The sequence below is a fragment of the Monodelphis domestica genome, chromosome 2 (genome assembly GCF_027887165.1).
Source record: "Monodelphis domestica isolate mMonDom1 chromosome 2, mMonDom1.pri, whole genome shotgun sequence".
NCBI classification, from domain to species: domain Eukaryota; kingdom Metazoa; phylum Chordata; class Mammalia; order Didelphimorphia; family Didelphidae; genus Monodelphis; species Monodelphis domestica.
This window is the reverse complement of record NC_077228.1, coordinates 394085362-394106817: the sequence shown is the minus strand read 5'-3', so window position 1 is coordinate 394106817 and position 21456 is coordinate 394085362. Positions and strand designations below refer to the sequence as shown.

The 21456-nt window shown below is 33.4% G+C and overlaps 1 protein-coding gene and 1 long non-coding RNA gene across 35 annotated transcripts in view; one reads left to right on the top strand and one right to left on the bottom strand.

Annotated features, from left to right (window-relative positions):
* LOC107650944 (uncharacterized) overlaps positions 1 to 15966 on the bottom strand; it is a 73934-nt gene extending 57968 nt beyond the window's left edge. For 7 of the 9 annotated variants that reach the window (XR_008916663.1, XR_008916665.1, XR_008916659.1 and 4 more), the window contains exon 1: positions 15817 to 15966. This is a non-coding gene — a long non-coding RNA (uncharacterized LOC107650944). The remainder of the gene's footprint in view (positions 1 to 15816) is intronic. The other 2 variants (XR_008916666.1, XR_001627133.2) reach the window with 2 other exon arrangements.
* Positions 1 to 21456, top strand: part of TRDN (triadin) — a 547971-nt gene that overhangs the window by 204413 nt on the left and 322102 nt on the right. The gene's annotated exons all lie outside the window — the stretch shown is intronic.

Genomic DNA, 21456 nt, shown 5'->3' with positions numbered 1-21456 from the left:
CTTTTTAATTGAATTAAAGTCTCTACATATACTTCCCCTATCCTAGGTGTGACCATACATTTTTTCTAAATGTTCAGCCATCTTAAATGCTCTTCTAAGGGGGCAGCTGGGTGGCTCAGTGGATTGAGAGAAAGACCTAGAGATGTGAGGTCCTAGGTTCAAATCTGGCCTCAGACACTTCCCAGCTGTGTCACCCTGGGCAAGTCACTTGACCCCCATTGCTTAACCCTTACCACTCTTCTGCCTCGGAGCCAATACATAGTATTGACTCCAAGACGGAAGGTAAGTGTTTAAAAAAAAAAATTAAATGCTCTTCTAATATGGGCAAAACCATTTGTATTGTTACATATCCTGTCTGTTTTTCCTAGATATCTGCAGATATTATAACACTATCAATCTATAAATTTAGTGCTTTCCTAGGTCATAGGAAGCTTGAGTATTTATCCTTTTGATTGAATTTTGTTTGCTTAAAGACACATTCATACGACAGTCTTGTTATCCAAAAACTGGGGTTTCAGCCAATAGCTTAACACACAGTCAGTCACATAAGGCAGATTGTGAACAAATCTGTGAGGAGAGACAGTTGTTTGAAGGGCCTCATTGTCACAAATAAAATGATTATTCAGCTATAGAAGCACTAGCTGAGCCCGTCTGACTGCCAGTATGTTTGCCTGCCTCAAAGAATATTTGCTGAGCACTGGTTCGGTTCTTCAAATTTCATCTTATGGTAGATAAAACTTCAGTCTAAGATCTTTGGGTACCACAAAAGATGCTCAGGAGTAACTTTGTACTCATCTGAAATTGCAGAATTTTTGATATGCTATTTCTTCTCAAAACATTATAAGAAAATAAGAGATACCTCTGCCAAAAAAATCTATCATTAATCTGTTATTTTATCTATTTTGATAGTTTTGAAGACTATTGTACTTTTTAAAAATCCCTGACAAATAAAGATCATAAAGCATTTCTCCATTTTATAGAAGTGGGGATTTGAGGTTTCAAGGAAGACAAGCCATATTCTTCAGGACACGATCCACATCAGGTTTTGTGGAAAGAGATTTAAAGTTAGAGTATCTGGATTTGAATTTAAGGTTAAACCACTGATCATATGAAAGACTCAGGATATTCCTCTTCTCCCTAGATCCTTGTTTGCTTTAGGGGCTTGGGATAAATGATTTTGAAGTCCTTTGTAGCCCTATTGAAGGGAAAGCTTAGAACAAAAAGTTAAGGACAAACTCTCCTAGAAGAAATTGAGTGATATCTCTTAGGGCATAGTTATCTTTATTCAAAGAGATAAGTAACATCTTTCCATGTTGAACAGCTAAGAAAGAGAAGGACTAAATAGTGGTAGAAGTTATAAAAAAAGACCTTGGTCAATCCAGGAGAAAGAGAAAAGAAAGGTGAATAATACTAAAGGATTTAATAAGAATAGTTTAAATAAGCAAATTCATGCTATTATTTTTACTATTAAGCCATAGTTCCAGAACAGAAAAAATTCAATAACAATAAATGTAGTCCATACCCTCTGACTGAGGACTTCTACTACTAGGTCTGCATTCCAAAGAGATTAAAGATAAGAGAAAAAGACCTACTGGTACAAAATTATGTATAAAGGTTCTTTTTGTGGTGGTAAAGAACTGGGAACTGAAGGGTATCCATCATTTGGGGAATGACTGAACAAGTTGTAGTATATGATTGACATAGAATACTATTGTGCCATAAGAAATGATGAAAAAAGTTGATTATGAAAATCCTTCAAAGACTTATCTGAATCAATGCAAAATAAAGTGAGCAGAATAAGAGAACATTGAACTTAGTAACAGTAATGATGTATGATGATCTATTGTGAATGACAACTATTATCAGTAATGCAAGAATCCAGGAAAACTCCAAAGGATTCATGATAAAAAATTAAAAAAGGCCATCCACAGCCATATCAGGAACTAACTGACAGCCTGAATGCAGATTGAAGCATAACATTCTTCACTTTATTTCTTCCATGAATTTATCTATAGTCTAAGTGATGTTTCTTCTTTCACAACATGATAAATATGGAAATATTTATTATAGGATACCTGTATAACTAGTACATTACCTGACTTCTTGGGGTTGGGGAAAGAGTTAGAGGAAGGGAGAGAACATGGATCTCAAAATGTCAGAAAAATAATTATTTAAATTATATCAATATAGGATCTGGAAAAAATAAATGTAAAACTCTTACACTTGAGTTACAAAAGTCAACCACACATTTACAGAATATGGAATCTTAAGAATCACTTTTTGGAGATTTGGAGAATCACGTTTTGGGAATTTTAGTGGATGACAAAATTTTTGAGTCATTTCAGTAATGTCTGACTCTTTTGACTCCATTTGGGGTTTTCTAGGCAAAGACCCTTTAGTGGTTTGCCATTTCTTTCTCCATCTCACTTTACAGATGATGGAACTAAGACAAATTATGGTTAAACAACTTGCCAGGGTCACACAACTAGTAAGGATCTGAGGCCAGATTTAAGCTTATAAAAATGAGCCTTCCTGATGTCAGGCCCAGAATGTTATCCACTGTGGCCTATAGTAGCACTTCTGGATGGTGAGTTTATAAAATTCAACAACTAGATATGGCAGCCAAAAAAACAACAATGTGACTTTTATGGTGCTTTAAGAGAGGAGGAGAAGAATTATCCAAGACTAGGGAGGCAATGCTTCTTTCTTAATCTGTCCAGTTAAACCACATATGGATTATTGTGTTCAGGATGACAATTTTAGGGAAAATACTGATAAACTGGAGATCTTCCTGAAGAGTAGCAGAGAGATTACTACTTTTATTCTGAGATTAATCTGTATAAGAATTAATTGAAGGACTGGATTTATTTAGCCTGGAGAAGAAAGATCTTGGAAGAATGACAGGATTGCTATCTTCAAGTATTTGAAGAGTTGTTATATGGTAGAATATTCAATTTATGCCATATGTATTTAAAGTGCAAAACTGGGAACAATGGGTAGAAGCTTCTGAGAAACGTATTTAATATATTAATTATTTAATTAATTAACTCAGTAATTAATTAAATAACATAATTAATATAAGGGAAGACTTTGTTGCAATTAGAACTGTCCTATAGAAGGAGGAACTGCCTCAGGAAATAAATGGATTATTCATCTGACTAGTGATCTTAAAGCGAAGACTAGATGACCACTTGTTCAGGATGAAGAAAAGAGATTCTTGATCAAATAAATATACATTGGCCTAGATGATGGCTCAGGTCACTTCAAACTCCAAGATTCCGTGATTCTGGAACCCAAAGCACTTTTCTAGCCACTGTCCTGTGAGGTAGGAGAAAAAAAAAAAAAGCTATCATACTGACTTCATAGATAAAGTAACTGATCTTCAGAGAAGTTGAGGACTTGCCCATAAGTAGTATGTTTCAGATCAGACTGTGGTCAGGGTCTTCTGGTTTGTAGTTCAAAAAAATTTTCCAACAAGATCTAGGTGACTCTCAGTTTCTACTAATAAGAACCAACTTGTAATGAGTAGTTTGTTTTCAATTTAACTATGTATACTAGATGTAAAAAATGTTGTTTCTATTGTTTTTTCCCCATAAACAATAAAGTGATAAATAATAAACAATAATGTCTATACTTCTGTTCTTCATACTTGAAATGAACCCATGGAAATACATAGAGAATAGGCTAGATGTGCACACACAGGGATATACACACAAAATAGATTTCAGAATAATATAATTCACAGTTGAAAGAATGTATCAAATTTTCTTCAGTGACTTAAAAAACCTCAAACTAAAAAAAATAGCTTTGCATTCAACAAATTAAGTAATTATTCAGAGGAAAGGCCCATGTTATAATATTTGTCCAGAGTTTATCCAGCCCATGCTATACATATGACTGAGTAAAGCAAAGGGCTGTATGCTGAAACCACTTTTCAGATTTTTGTGGGTACCTACCTAAATGGCTCCATAAAATTAGCCTTGCATTCCTTACCTTCATTTGGTGATGGAACATAATTCTACATATTGTCCTAGTTTATGCTTCCATAGAGTTTCGTGGGAAGGTAGTTACAAATTAACCAGAAATTAATTTCTCTCTTACCTCTGGATATTGTGGAGTTCAAACAAGGGATTTATTCTAAGATTAATGCAGATATTCACAAACTGGAGTGAATTGGAACTTTGTTAGACCAGACAGGCATAATAGCTGAAGCATAATGAATTAATCATTAGACTATACATAATTGGAACCATTGGAAAGGTGATCAGAATGGGCAGCATAGACAAGAAACTGAAATAATATCTCATTTATATCAATAATGGTCTCTCTAGCCGGCAGAAATTAAAAATTAGGAAAATAATTCTTACAATACCTAGTACTCATATGTGCCAATCTTCAAAGGGAAATCTGTTTTGAGGTATGTAAGGTAACATAGAAAACACTATCCATTATTACAGTCATGTGCCCATTTTCTTTAACTAGGGAGAAAATTGGATTTCAATTTATAGAGCTTTTGGCTAAAAGTCCAGTTATCAAAATTTTGAATTTTAAATGTAATAGCCCATGTGAATTGAAATAATTTGACAGAAAAAGTCTAGTGACTCTTTATCTCCTTGTCAAAATACATTTAGGACAAGAGTTATACTATAAATAATATTGATACCTTAGGCTTGACATGAACATAATTCCGTTGTTGTAAGAAGATGCACATAAATCAGGGGATGCCAATCTGTTCAATTGAGGCTGACTTTGATAGTCAAATGATTCAAATGTTTGGATTCTGCTTATCACCAAACAAAGGTCCATAAAACATTAAGCAGTAAATGTTAGTGTCTATCAATCTGTCACTTGGCAAACGGTTGTTATTTGTTGAGAGGGCCACTTAGTTGCCATTGTTATATTTACAGATTAGCTCATTTGGCATTTAATTCTTAAAACCTAATCTTTTTTGCTGAAGTTTTAAAATACACAAGTATCAAAATAGAAGAGATATGAAAACACATTAAATATTAAAAGACAGTAATAACCCAGAGTGCTTTGAAGAGAAGCCATAGCAATTGGTTTAAGCAAAGTGATTATATTGAGATTACATTGAATAATTGATTTTTTCAAAAGGTTTTTTCCCCACTAAATAAAGTTTATAAAAATAATTCAAATTGGTAACAGAAATGTATTATGTAGCACCATATTTCTATTCAATCTTATAGTTGTTTATTTTAGTGTAAGAAACCTAGTGGATCACCTGATTATGAAATCAGTCCTATAATAGGAAGACAATCTGTAAAGAAGAAGAAAATACTTATTTATGAAATGTCTGTTATTTACCAGACAGCATGCTAAGATATTTACAAATATCATTTGTAAATCTCTCATAAATTTGTGAATCTTTCAACAATTCTAGAAAGTAGGTGCTATTATTTCCCTATTTTACAGTTGAGGAGTCTAAAGCAAACAGAGGTTAAGTGACCTGACCAGAACCACACAGCTAACAAGTGTCTGAGACCAAATTTAAACTCATGTCTTCCAGACTCCAGATCCTGTACTCTAACCCCTGAACCACCAAATGTCAAAAAACTCTAGATTCAAATCTTACAACCTCTGTGATACTGATAATGTCTTTGGACTTCTCTGAGGATTAGTTTCCTCGTCTCTAAAGTTGTGATGATGATGTGTACCGTATTTACATCATAGGAGAACTGTGGAGACCTGATCAGCTAATATAAAGTTACTTTGTCACTTCAAAATCTTGTATAATTCCAAGCTCTACATTTCAAACTAAAATTAAGATGGCCCAAAGCACCACACATAGACTCTTAGGAGTCTAGTGTTTTTCATGAGGCAAGAATACACCTTACACCAAAAAGCATTTTGAAGGTGGTCATAAATGTATCCAGTTGCTGTCAGTAGCTGCTACTATGGGGAAAACCCAACCTTTTCAGATGGGATGCTCACATTGAGGATGTGCCCAGGAAAAGTCATTATCAAGTTACAAGAGAATGTGTGCTTTGTCAGGACATATAGTCATGCAGATGTGCAGTCTGTAACTTCATTAAGAAAATGAATTTGGAAACAGGACATATTTAGTATTAATCAAGCTGTTTTTAGTGAGGCTGATTATCTGCAGCCCTCTTGAGGCATAATTTATGTCTGACCTTCCTTAGTGGCCAGGATGCAACTAAATGTGAAAGTTAGATGGGGGATAGGAGGAGAGAAAAGGGACTTTAATATGGTATACTCTACATGAACTTTTAATAAATAAATTAAAGTCTAGCATTAATAGAAAATGCTATGTTACTATATTACAACAGGAACTACTTATAGTAATAGACTTCTTATTTGGCCATATAAACAGTTTAAAATTAAAAAAATTTTCTCCTTTTAAATTAGCTCTGAGGCTTTAGGTTCTGATTTGTCTTAGACTGAACTCTCTCAGAGACAATAGAACTAATTTTATCTTAATGCATCAGTGGATGCAGAAATCAGGCATACAGCTACGAAATTAGACGTCAGATCAATTGAAGTCTGTGGACAGATTCCTTGGGCTTTTTTCTGGCTCCCCAAAATGCTTGTCCTAGGTCCTATTAACAGTAACCCAGGTTGAGTAATAGTATATTTTCTTTAATGTTCATTAATTATAGTAGTAGTTTTATGTTATTATTAAAAGTAAAGTATGAGAGTTGATAGTGGCCTCAGAGATCAAAGACTATAAGTATCATTTTTAACATTTAGCATTTACAGCTAAGAGGCTAACTCAGAATAATGGATTTATTATTTAAACTGTTCATTTGAACCATTGTTAACATTTCTTTATCCAGCTTTCTTATTTTCTAGTTTAAACAATCATTTTTTTAGGGAAGTCCTGAAAATACAATAAACTCTCATTCAGGATTCCCTTTCTTTATAGTAAAAAATATAAAATATTTTAAATGCTCAAAATATTCATGTGTATATTTTTTTAGCAATTCTACTTTATTATAATTCCTCCATTCCTTTTTTAGTGTTTTCTTCTTTTTTTCTACTGGCCACATTTTCTTTTTTCTCTCTCTCTTTTCTTTTATTCCTTTCTTATTCTTATTCTTTTCTTTCCAAAACATCATCAAATTCATGTCTTCTTAACTCCTTCATTTCTATTTCCTTCCCTCTAATCTACCTGTTTTATTTTTATCTATCAAACCAAATAGTACTTTATGCAAGATGCTTACTTACAATGTCTTAATCTCTATGTTGGCTTTTATCATGTACAGAGAAATAAATTTCAATGAACATTTGATTATCCTGTATTAGTGTTCATGTTGAGCAAAAACATCAATATTTATTGAGAAGGATAAGGAAATAGTATAAATGAAAGAAAGCAACCTAACAATTTTATGAGACTCTCCAAATGAAACTGTTATATTCTTTATTACTTAATGTGTGACTTAATAGTTAATTTATAAATACAGACATAGAAAGATCACACCCATGGATTCACACAAATATACATCTGTACAAACATAATAAACTTAGGCATTATACATACATATATACTTATGTAATGACTTGAAACTCTACTCATACTTTTTGGACACCCTGTACATTTATGTGCATATAATAGATATAACCCAAAGCATATGTATGTGGATAACTATATATCTAGCTAACACAACAAAGAGTCCCCAAAATACCTTACTTAAAAACGTCTGACTTATTTGCCTAATCAGAAGAGATATCAGTCAAAAAGAACATTAGGTTAGAATATTAATCCATTCATAAAATCTTATGAAAAACAAAGATGCTATTTAAGTCTGAATAGTATCATCTCATAAAGTAGTGAGAAGGAATGGAGGCTAAATCCAATTTTTAAAAGCCTAAGAAGCAAATTCCTCCCAATTATATTCGAGGTAGAAAATGGAAGGACTATAAACAAGAAATATAGGAAAGATTCTCAAAAGCATTTTAAGAAATAGTTTGAAAAATGATACAGAAATAACTTTACTGTTGATAACTTATGATGTGCTGCTTGTTAAGATAGAATCAATGATCATAGTGAGCCCTGAATAACATCACAAACAATGAACTTGATATAAGATTTTACAAATGGGTTCATATACAAACCCAATTTTATCTTTGGCGGTTATCTCTTTTGATTTGGCAAATATATCAGATTTTTTCTAACTAAGGCATTTTCTGAGATTTCTTTCCTCCTTTTTTGGTGGCAATTCACTAACATTGGTTAAACTTATCCCTGGTTAAAATTATTAGAGGTAAGGTCTTTCATTTCTAGTATCCCATTTCTAGCTTCCCATTTTTGTATAATTTAGGCTTACCTTTTAAAAATTATAATTCATACTTTTTAGTTAATTTATTCTTCCTTTTTATTTTTTATTCTGATCTCAGTTGTGGTGAGTAAATTGACTTAGTATAAGAAGACAGTAGATTAAAAGAGAACTCCTCTTCAATCTCAAGTCTTTTCTGATCTTTCAAAATAATTATCTGTATTCGTTTTCCTAGAGTAATTGTTGCTTGCCATATCTGTTGTATAGTTGTTGTTGTTGTTGTTTTCCTTGAGACTGGTGCTTCCCAGTCTCTTGCTTGCCAAGGCTGGAAGTATAGACAATGCTCATGGACCTAATTCCTTTATTGAGTAGCAAGAAACTTCAAGTTGCTCTATTTCCAACTTGAGCTTATTCATCTATCTTCAGGCAATCTCCCATTGTCCTCACTTTCATTCCTGGCCTTGGGGAATAAACATATTAATACTAAAATCAGTGTAGACATACTGCAGCTTTGAACTTCAAAGCCTCACATGATCTACTAGTCTCAGACTTCCTGGGATCTGGAATGAAAGGCATGTGTCACCATACTTGGGATTTTTTTTTTTTGAAGAAAATGTTCCAAATATAAAGACATGAGGGACCTCTAATCTATGAATTTTAGACCTCTTTTATTCCTTCTTTCTGAGCTTTACCCATTTCTTTTTTTCTATCATTGCCATTTTCAATCTTTGCACTCATTCACATACACACACACACACACAGAAAAACAAGAATTTATGTTAAATTTATTTGGAAGGTTTTATCAAGGTTTTTGTTTTTTGGGTTTTTTTTTGCTTTTCTTTGTTTTATTTTTGATGAATTTGTCTATGATTTCATCCTCAGTTGCCATTTTTTGCAAATAATTATCATTCATACTAATGTCAAGACCCAATATCCCACTATACCATTTAGTAATATTTCTTATTGCCTTTGAATATGCAATAAAATACTTTCTACCAGCTCCTTTGCCCTGACAAAGAGAACCTCAAAGCTATCCCTCTATTCAGATTCAATTTCATTCTTTCATCTGATTTTATTTATAGGAAGAATGTCAAGATTGGGACAGTTAGGTAACACAATGGTTAGAATGTCAAGATCTGGAATAAGCAAATCCTGGGTTCAAATCTAGCCTCAGACACTTACTAACTGTGACCTTGGGAAAGTCACTTACCCCAATTGTCTAACACTTAACTCTTCTGTTTTAGAACAAAAACTTGATATCTATTCTAGGACAGATAGTTATATTTTTATAAGAATGGTAAGATTGAGGTGATTTAGCCTTTCAGTGCTAGATTTTTGGTACAGAATAAGGTATACATTGTTAGACATAACTGGAGTATTGATGTTAGCTTTTCTTGTTTAGGCTTGTTTTTAATTATTTGTTCAATATAAAAAACAAGTATTTCTCTTCCATCCACCAGGAAGAAAACAAAAATAAAAACTCAAATCAGCTCCAGCTTTGTAATATGCATACTCAAGACAAACAAAGTTCATAACTTCATACTTAATTTATGTATTAGGTGACTATATATGAACTGAAAAGTCACTGACACAGACAAAAGTGACATTACTTTAATTCATGTCTTTCCTATTTCCTTGTTGTTACTTTTATCAGCTTTTATTTCCTGGATGTTTCATTTTGGTTCCATTTTTTTTTCTACAGCATTTTGTTTGAGTATGCATTTCTCCATGCTGAGAGTAAATGAACTTTAGGAGAGGCCATTCTCTGGATCACTTAGAGGAAAGAGATATTTTAAGACTTAAGGAGCTAGAATATGTTTACTTTAAGTGGACATAACCAATATTGCGTTTTAAACAGTATTGTGTTTCCATCACTTTCACTACCTAGACTACAGATGTCTAGAAGGCAGACAAGAAGTAATAGAGATTCTGTTCACAAGAATCTCTTGTGTTCACAAGGGGAAAAAACAGTATTCAAAGCAGGCACTTTTGAATGCCATTTCTCAAGTCCAGACATTTTCACTTATTTTTCCTTATGTCTAGGATGCTCTCCTTTCTCACTCTACCTTAAATTTTTCTGACTTCCTTTAAGAACCAGCTATAATTCCACCTTCTTCAGGAAACCTGTATCCTCCTCAATTCTAATGCCTTCCTTCTCCTCTTGATTATGCCATTATCATGAGTATTACTTTCTGTGTAACTAATTGTTTATATCTTGTTTCTGCCATTAGACATCGAGTTTCTTAAAAACAAGGGCTGACTTTCACATCTTTCTTTGTACCACTAAAACTTAGTATTGTAAACCCTAAAATTTCTTAGACTTATGAATGTTGGAAATTTCACCATTGGGAAATTTCATATTTGAAAAATTTCCTACTGATAGTAAGAACTCTATTGGAATGTGAAAACCCTTGGCATGGGAGGGTCCTTCTCCTCCCTACTTAAAACTACTTTAGGACAGAAACCTTTTGCTAAACAATGGAAAGGGCTTTGACCTATGCTTAAGCATAGAACAGGAAGTTCTTTGAGTCATGATTGATTTTAGAATTGATACAATAGAGATACTTGGAATGACAGAACCAGGTCTTGGAACTTACAATCTCCACCCTACTCAGTCTAACAGGATTTAGGAAGGGCTGCAGCATAGATCAAGATTTAATTATTTGAGAATATGACCTACAACAGACATGTGCAAAGGAAACAGACCTCTGGGCGGTCCTGGGTTAAGCTAGAGCCACCATTGGCATAGGGGAGACATCGACAGTGATTGGTAGATGTGAGAACTGAGGGGAGGGGACTTAGATGGTTTCCTTAAAGATAGCGGGGTCTGAGGAGAGAAGGGGGGGGGAGCTTTTGCTCTGAGCGAGGTGGCTCTGAAGGAGGACTGAGGAGGTTGCTCTGTTGGAGAACCAGGAGAGAAGGCTGGCTCTGAAGGTGGAGAATTCTCTGGAAACATTTCTTGAAAGGAGGCTCTCTTGAAGGTGGAGCCTGAGGTTGGCATGAGAAGCCTTACCTAGAGAGATCTTGGGTGAGTGATAAACCCAACTGACTGATTTATTCATTCTTATTCCTTTCTTCCTTTCTCTCTTTTTCTATTGATTAATCAGTGTATTATAAATTAAATTTCTCTATAAAACCCAGTTGGCTTAGGCATATTCATAAATTGGGAATATATTCCCTGGCGACCATCTTATATTTATATAAAACCAAGACACAGTAGAAAACATATTTCAGTGGTCATAATTGATATATATATTTCTCTTGCTCCCAAACATTTTAATTATCACAGTTTATGGCTCCCACTCTCTTATCTACAACTATTTAACACTCAAAACTATTTTAAATCTAACAGTATGATCCTAAAACACAGCAGGCAGTGTTTAATAATTGGTTATTAATAGGCAACTGTAGAAAAAAACTAAATGAAAAAGAAACTATGTTTTCTTTCCAAAAGAGGCTTTACACAACATTTGTAATTAAGAAAACATTGCCACATTAAAGAATAATAAAAATAAAGTGATTAAAGAGATGAGAGACATGGCTAATGGGAGAATTGGTTGAAGGATCTGGCGATATTAGCAAGGAGAAGAGGAGACATGGAAAATAGAGTAATCTTCAAGCATGTGGAGATGTTGAGTGGAAGATGAATTAAACTTGAATTTATGGATCCTTGAAAGCTGGATTTTGAGCAATGGATAGAAGTTCAAGAAGGGAACATTTTAATTTGATTTAAAAGAAAACTTCTCAACAATGAGAGCTATCAAAAAGTGGAATGAGTAGTTTTAGGAGTCAACAAATTCTCCTCAATTGGAAATGGTTACACAGAGATTGCTTTGTCAAGGATGTTTTTTTCAAGGATATTTTAAGGGAGAATTTTAGCCTGCTATGGGTTGGGCTAGATGACCTCTGTAGGGTGCTAGGTGGCAGAGTGGATAGAGTACTTGGCCTCAAACCAGAAAAATTCATTTCCTGAGTTCAAATCTTTCCTTAAGCACTTACTAACTTGGTGACCCCAAATAACTTATTTAACACTGTTTATCTCAGTTCCTCATCTGAAAAATAAAATGGAGAGGGAAATGGCAGACCACTCCAGTATCTTTGTCTAGAAAACACCAAATGTGGTCAGAAAGAGTTGTACACACCTTAAAAAATGACTAAACAAGATTACCACTGAGGTCTTTTCCCACTCTGAGATTCTGTGACTTTTTGACTAAAGAATAATAAAACAAGTCTCAATTGAGTTGTGATTTTGCTTCAGAAAAAAATTAATAGGACAGAAGAGAAAAAATAAAAAACTGGACTATAGAATTTTTTTCAAAAGATGCAAGGATTAGGATCATTTGAATTCTGTTATCCAAACAAACTATGGTTAAAGTTTAGTAAAGTTTGGATAAGAGCTATACTCCATAAAATTGGTCCCTTTCTATTTTTTTCCTCAGTTTCTTCCCTTTGAAAACTTCCAGTCTTATCTAAATGAACTATTAGAAAAATAGATTTTCTCCTATCTACCTATTTACCTATCTGCTTATATCCTGAGAATGACAAAGAGAAAGAGGAGAGAGAGAAAGAGAGAGAGAGAAAGAGAAAAGAAGAAGAAGAAGAAGAACAAGAAGAAGAACAAGAAGAAGAAGAAGAAGAAGAAGAACAAGAAGAAGAAGAAGAAGAAGAAGAAGAAGAGGAAGGAAGGAAGGAAGGAAGGAAGGAAGGAAGGAAGGAAGGAAGGAAGGAAGGAAGGAAGGAAGGAAGGAAGGAGAAGGAGAAGGCAAGAAAGAGAAACTTGTAGGGCCAGCTGAGAATCCTAGAACCTCTTTTTGTCAAGACCTGTTAGAAGTTGTGCTTCCTACATAAGGCCTTTGAGAATCCATCATCATGCCTTCCTAAACATGATGGTTTGAATTAGTCATAATCATAACCAATCACACTTATATTGAACTTACTTGGAAAGTACTTTACCTTTTTTAGTAGATGAGGAATCTGAGTAGTAGATAAAATAGATGATGGTGCTCCATCAAGATCACACAGTTCATATAGCATAATTGGAATTTGAGCCAAGAGTTCCTCTTTTCATTTTACTGCAATTCCTCTCCAAAGAATTAGACTCCTGTGGATCAGCGTGCTAACAAATTTGGGGACAGGACACTCCACTAGAGATACTCAACTGCTTTCCATCATAGCAGAGCATTGAGGATGAATAAGAGAATATGGGATATCTGTTAACACTATGTAGAACAGAAAAGGAAAATGTCTGCCCGAATCACCTGATATCATGTAGTCCAAGAGTTCTTAAGTATTTTATGTGATGGATCCCTTTTCAAAAATGGTGAAGCCTATGGACTCCTCAAAATAATGTTGGTAAAAACATAAAATAACATAAAAAATTACAAAGGACTAGCCTCAGACACTTCCCAGCTGTGTGACCCTGGGCAAGTCACTTGACCCCCATTGCCTAGCCCTTACCACTCTTCTGCCTTGGAGCCAATACACAGTATTGACTCCAAGACGGAAGGTAAGGGTTCTAAAAAAAAATTACAAAAGAAATAATTATTTTAATATAAGTGTGATTATTTTTCCCTCTTCGAGTTCATGAATCCCCTGAAATCCATAAATAGACTCACAGACCCCAAGTTAAAAAGCCTTGATCTAGTCCAACCACATTATATAAATAAGGAAAGGATCCAAGATTGCTACAAAGGATTCATGATGAAAAATGCTATCCACCACCATAGTAGGAACTGATAGAGTCCAAATGCAGGTGGGTCTCCATCATTTTTCATTTTATTTCCTCCATGAATTTTTCTCTAGTGTAAGTGATATATGTCTTCTTTCAAAATATGATGAACATAGAATTATGTATTGTATGATAATACATGTACCACTTATATCATATTACCTGCTGTCGTTGGAAGGGAAGAAGGTTGGGAAAACTTGAATTTCAAAATATCAGAAAAGAATTATTAAAATTATATGGTCATGTAATTTGGGAATTTTTTTAATTAAGGGAACTGAGATTGAGAGAATTGGAATGACTTTCTGGAGGTCATAAAAGAAGAAAGAATCAAAACCAGGTTTCAATCCCAGATCTTCTAAAACTAAGTCCATTGGGTAGAAATTGAGTCTGACTAAAGTCTGCTAAAGACTTAAGAATCTAAGCTGCTTTAGCAAAATGACCTAAGAATTCATTCCCAAATGACTTTTATTTTATCTCAACTCATGATAGAGAAAATCTAACATATAAAGGGAAAGACGAGTTCAAATCCCATTTCAGCTTATTAGCTTTGTGACTGGGCACATCACTGATCTCTCTGGAGATCTATCTCTAAATCCCCTCTCTAGAAGGAAAGAATTGGTTTAGATGATCTCTAAGGATAGTACTTTCTCCAAAACCCACAGTCTTGTATTTGTATGCCAAACATATTGGGAAAATATAGTGTTTTGTTTAAGACCTGCTCTGCATTAGCCCAATGAAGCTGAGACTCATTCATGTAGGAAGGGAGAAAACTAACAAAACAAAATAAATACAATCACAAAACTGCCAGCAACAAAAAAATCCCTCTCCTCTCAGCTATGTAGATATTAAAGTAGAAATTATTGTTTTACAGAATAGAGATGACTTTTAATGGAAATAAAATGAAGGTAGTGTTTTTTTTTATCTGAATTGGGAAGAGTAAAGTCTATATATAAATACCATAGATATTCAAGTTATAGAATAGCACATTTCAACTTTAAATTTTGATAAAATTTTAAAATGTGAAAAGACTTGAGAAGGAAAAAAAGAATTTTGCCAAGTATAAAAGTAAGGATATACAAGTAATTATTTTCAAAGCACAGTGGGATTATGAATATTTTGAGCCATGGATTCACAAGAACAATAAGACAACAATAATAAGATAATGCTTTAATTGCATGAACCTTAATTTAGAATTAAAACAAACATTTTTCTACAGGTGCCAACAACTTAGTTAGGGAGGAAAATCCAAATTTTTCCATGTGCTACAAAGTCCTTGACATTTTAGTTCAGGCAATGAAATGATTTCACACTTCATTTGTATTGCAGAACTTAGAGCCCCAAATCCCTTTAGTTAACAAAAAAAGGAGCTTCTCAATCTAAAAATGTGGAGGAGTGATCTTCTTATACAAATAACACGAGGTTAAACATTTAAGTTTACTTTTAAAGCCATGAACTTTTGGGTGGAAGGGTTTTCATTATTTTCATTTTATGTATGTTAGAAAAGTAGAAAATAAAGATTCTTATGAAATATGAACAAGACTATGAGAGAAAATAGCAAACATTTATATAGACCTCTGATGCTTGCAGAGCACTTCATATAAATTATGTATCTCACAGACAAAACCAGCATTTTTTTTCTGAAAGCCCCCATGGGCAGGAACTTGCTCTACTTATTTAGAAATAAGTAAACAAATAAACATAAATTAATATATAATGATTGTGACCAAAATAGCAAGTAAACCTTCTGTTAAATGAGGAGTTGCTCAAAGGAGCTAATTAGCAAAAAAAGTCTAGAGTTCATCTGAAAAAGGTTCAGCTGCCAAATTAACTTACATATTTCCACTCTGCCTGTCAAATGTCTGACAAGTCCTCTTCTTCCTGGTCAGATAGACAGTGATTCCAGGAAATTATAGGGCACTCTTTGACTTCCTGAGGCTCCAATCAGGCTGCTTGGTCTGAGTACAATCACAGGGTGTATAGTGACCTCAGTGATGACCTTCCCACTCTTACTTGTCTCCTCCATGTTTGGTTAAAGCAGCAATCTGTGCTTATCTGTTTAAGTGAAGAAGTCACAAGTTTAAAAAAAGACTGCAGTGAGTGTCCAATATGAAAAAGAACAGTCCAATTTTTCAGTCAGAACTGAATTCTACATAGATTGTTCTTGTTTCTTTTCATCAAATTGAATTAAAAAATTCATATGTACATACAAATGTATGTTTATATATTCTGAAGGAGATATATATAAACATACATACATATTTAATGTATGAACGCAAACCTTTTCTTAACAACAAATACTCTCAACAAATCAAAAGAAAAGCTTCTGTATGAAAAAATATTTATAAAATGCAATCCACATTAATTTTGGTGATAAAGGCATTAGTTTCCTTCATGTAGAATTGGAAAAGAACTATTTTTTGGTTTCAAAAAAGGATAGTGATCTTGCTCTTCCAACATGAATTTGGAGGTGAAATTTAAAATGATCATGTCAAAGGCTCATTTTTATAATGTATTTGACCTGACTGGAGGCAGAGAGCCTCAAAGTTTGGTTGAATACTAGTTATAATTTGCAGATTCTTAAGACTCAGAAATCTCAGAGGCAAAAAATAATAAAGCCACGTATTTGGCAAAATGGAATGTAAATTTCTTTTCTATCCTTTGTTTTGTCAATTTGAGAAATTTTTTTCTTTTTTTCTTTCAAATTTTACAAAACCAAATGAAATGAACATTTCCATATACAAAGAAAAAGATTGTACATAAATGAAATCATAAATCTTATATGCTTAGCTTACTTTTCTTCATATCTACATAACAAATCCCATCTACAAATGTCCCAGTCCTTCCCCATCCTCTGCACAACACAGACTATATTGTCTCGAAGATCATCATATTCATATAAATTGTCTTTCATCTTTCACTTTTCAGATCACTTTCTAGAAGTAACATTCACGGTTTATTCTTAAAGCATTAATTATACAGCTGTGTATAATGTACTTCTGGTTCTACTCATTTCGTTGTTCATTGTCTTGTGTAGTTATTTCCAAGTTGTGGTTGTTTGTTTTTTTTTTTTAATCAGCCTGTTCATCTCTTCTTATGCATTTGAGAAAATCTTGTTATTAATTCTAATTTTAATTAAATCATATAGCCCTAAAGTTGAGTCACTTTGAATTCAACTTTGTGTGCATTGCTCCCCCACCCATTCTCCATTTAAGAATGACACCTTTTCCATTTCTTAGTAGTGTCTCCACATTCCCATATAGTCGTGTACATATGAGGAAGAAGAGGGGATTCTGCTTTTCCTTTTTTTTAACTTAAAGTCCACGGCTTGCTTTAGCCCTTTAAGGATAATGTTCCAACAAAGTCCTTTAAGCAGTAAATAAACTTCAGTGGATATTCTCCCTTTAAGGAGAGTCTCTCTTCTCTGGGATAGCTTAAATAAATGTTTGTTTTCCAGATGGAAATTTCTGGCCTTGACAACAAAGTTTCTGAAAACAACAATCCTGAGAAACTGAGACTTGCAGGCTCAGTTCTATATATTGTTTAAAACTTCTACTTACTACTTCCTAATGGATGAGCCTTTGTTAAAATCCCTATTTTAACTTAGAGTAAGAAATTCCTTGTGATTCTTTGCTTAATGTTTAATAAGTGTCTCTTAAAAAACATACCGAGATTTCTCTGGCTCCAGGACTTCCCAGTTTTTGAATTAGCACTTTCCTTTGGTTTTCCTTGAAATAAATAGGATGAGGAAATGCATAGGAACAAATACTAAGCATGGAGGGGGTTAGAGTGGAAAAGGTCATTTATTTCTTCTAGTCTAGCTCCTTTAAAGCTTTAATTGATTTATTAAAAATATATGTCTATACCATATATCATATTGTATCATGTCATGTCTATCACATCATGTCACATCTCATAACATCACTTTATAGGTTTATATATCAGACAAGAATTGACCATATTTATTAAATTAAGATTTTGTCTTTAAAAATGTAAATACCTCACTGAGAAATTAACACTTAAACTGTTCTTAGTCACCTTTATTTGAATCATTTTAACAGATTGTTTCCTTGTTGTCTGAATGGAGCAGGGGAATAATTTTTAGATAATCTGGAAAAAGGGGGCCATATAAATGTGAGAAGCTGAGAAAGACACCAAAGGCAAACACAGATTACATTGATGACTCTTCACAATAACACACAATATAAACATTGGGCAAAGGAAGACAGCAAATGTGGGAAAATAGTAATAAATTCACACTGTTATTCCATGTCTACAATGATGACATTGGGCTCACCCTGGCAAAATTTTGCAAAGGTATTTCATTAAACATCTCTTTTGCCCTTCTTTTCCCATAATTGAATATGGGTGTCTTGGACATTTTTGTTCTATGTAACTGCTCTATTTGGATAATGATATTTTAGTGAAATTGGTTTTCTCTTGAGATTCTAAGGTTCTTTTTCATAATAAATTCTCCATTAAGTGCATTTAGCAAATACACCATGGTTAGTTCTTTATTCCTAATATTATGTTTTTCTTTTTTGAGCTTCATTTACTTTCTATTTTATGAACCCTGTATAAATAGAGATTTTGAGCCTTTGGACTTCATGCCCCAGAAGTCCCTTATTATTTCCCAAAATTCCATTTTCCTGTGTCCCCAAATTTTGCTTGATTGTATTTAAGTGGCTGTAACTCCCCCCTTCTCTCTCTTTTGAACCTGCAACTGGGCTAAAGTCAGGCAGTTCTTTTGCTTTAGCTATTATGAATTAAACTTTATAAAATATAATATTTAGTTATTGATTATTAATTAAAAACCCACAATACTTAGAACATAAAAAGGTACCAAACATATATATATATATGCATGTTTTTAAATTGATTGCATGATATATGATATCTCTAAATTCAGAATTATATATGCATATGATTTGGTATTAAAAATAATAATAGTAAATTATAACTGTGCCCAGTTTTGCCTTAATATGCTAACTAAGAGGTAGTTTGCTCTCATGGATAAAATATTGGATTTCAATTTGGGAAGACCTGTGTCCAGATCCTTCCTCTGATACTTAGTAATAATGTGAACTTAAACAAGTCAATTAGTTTGTCTATGCCTTAAGTAAATTCTTGGGACTTTTCCACCTCTCCCAAATCATAGGAGTTAACTCTAGGTAGATATGCACTCAAGGGATTATTTTTCTATACACTTACTAGCTGTGTCACCCTAGGCAAGTTATTTAACCCAGTTTTCTTCAGTCCCACATATGTAAAATGAGCTGCAAAAGGAAGTAGCAAACAGCTCCAGAGACAGATATTGGGCTACTATTTAATAAATGAAAGTGTTGCATGACCTCTACCCCCCTAAATTTTTTTTAAACTACTTGTTTTGGAATCTATGATAAAAATGATGTCTTCAGATTAGTTTGTTTTTAAGGAGGTAGAGGCAATCTTTAGAGTTTTATTGACGTAGTGGATGATGTAGATTTAGGGTTAAGATTTTAGAAAATGGAATTTATATGCTCTAATTTATACATATTCATATTTCCCAAAAGTCATGAGGAAGATTTTTATTTTTCTTTGACTGCTTCTATCCTCCTATACCCTACAGAAATTAAGGTCCATAATAAAGAGGGAGAGGAGAGAATATAATGAGATAGTCAATCTTTCTTCTACCTATCCTACCACTTTCCCATCATGTTTTGAAAAGTGTAGAGTTGTCCACAGCATTAGATCAGAAAAATGGAATATCTTTCTACTTACCTCCCCTTGGATTCAAAAATAGTATTAATAGCTTACATGTATATAGGTCCCTGAAATTTTGCTTTCTGATTAGAATTGCTTTTCTATTTACTTCTTCCATTAATTCCATCCTTCTGCATATATTCTTTACCCTCTAGGAAAATTCCTTTTAATACAACCCGTGACTCCTCTTTCCCTCTTGATCTTCATAATCCATTACTGTGTCCTGGATTCAACTTTTCCCCTTTACAGTTCACCTTATAGCTCATCATTTTAATGAGGCATTCTTCACCATTATGTAATCCTTTGCCTATCTAATAATTTCTTCTCAATAGCCTTCACTTACTTATTTTCTTCCTCCCTAAATGCTCATATTTCTCAAGTCCTTCTTTTGTCTCTGTATGTTCTCTCCTAAATTCCATGGTTTTTGCTGTCACAGCATTGTTCTTCTGGGTTTACATACTCAGTCTGAATCTCTTAACTTTCTAATTAAGAAAATTAAGTGAGACACAAAACAGAAATATGCTCACTAAGGTAATTAGAATGCTTATGAATGATGTCCAGTACAAAATCTAGTTTGAAAAAGTATTCCTACTAAATGATGAAATCATCCAGATATGCCTATTTGTGGAATATATTGTGCTGATTGCATCAAGCCCTAAACCATTAATAATACTCTTAAATAAGACCATAATCAATAAATTCCTATTTTCCAGGTTATGATGTGCACTTAGAAATTTACGTATATGTGTATATCTATATCTATGTATCTGTGGCAATATAAATGGCCAACAAGTTGGACTTGTAATTGACTAGATGAAGTAAGATAAACTGTCTTTGGGAAATTAGACAGTTTCTCATTTCACAGGATTATTTTTCTAGTGATGTTCTAAGACTGAATTTCTTAAAACTGTTGACTACAAAGAATTACAGTTGAGGATCACCCAAGGACATTAGAAAGGCACAGAGTAGATGAACAGACTGCAACATTACAAATGAGGAATTACCCAGAAGTGTTGTGAAGCATATCATCAGAGAAATACAGAAGTAGAAAAAAAATGATGGGCCATTCATATAATGAGAACTGGGGTCAGCTGAAGGACATGGATAGAATACAAGCTAAAAGGTATATATACTCTTTATCCATACCTATTGAAATTCTTCTAGTCCCAATACAAGGGCTATCTCATCCATAAAGTCTTCCCAGATGAATATATCTTCCACTTCTTCCATTTTCCTTAGAGCATTTTGTCTAAATCTCTGTATTGTTTCACTCACACGAGGTCACTGTATCATAGATTTAGAGCTAAAAGGAAGTCGAGGCCCATAGAGTTTAAGAGAATTTATTGAGGTAGACAGAAGATAGTGAGTGTTATAATTAGAATATGAATTTTGAGTATTTGACTCCAAATCATCTATTGTCCATCATACTTTTTTAAAATTCCATATCCTTAAATTAAACTACAAGTTTTTGAAGGGAAGGAATTGTGTCATTTTTATACTTGTGTTCCCAAAGTCTAACGTGGTCTACTGTACCATGATCTGAGGCCAAGAAGAATTGCAGAGGATCTAAAGGATAATGCAAAGGAATATTAATTATAACTGTACTGATGTTGACTTGTCAGTAAGAAGTTGTGGAAAAGAAATAATCAAATGCATTTATTATTGGAATTAAAGATTTGTTGATCCTCTAGTGAGAATGAAAAATAACAGAGGAACTGGCCAAATACTATTCTG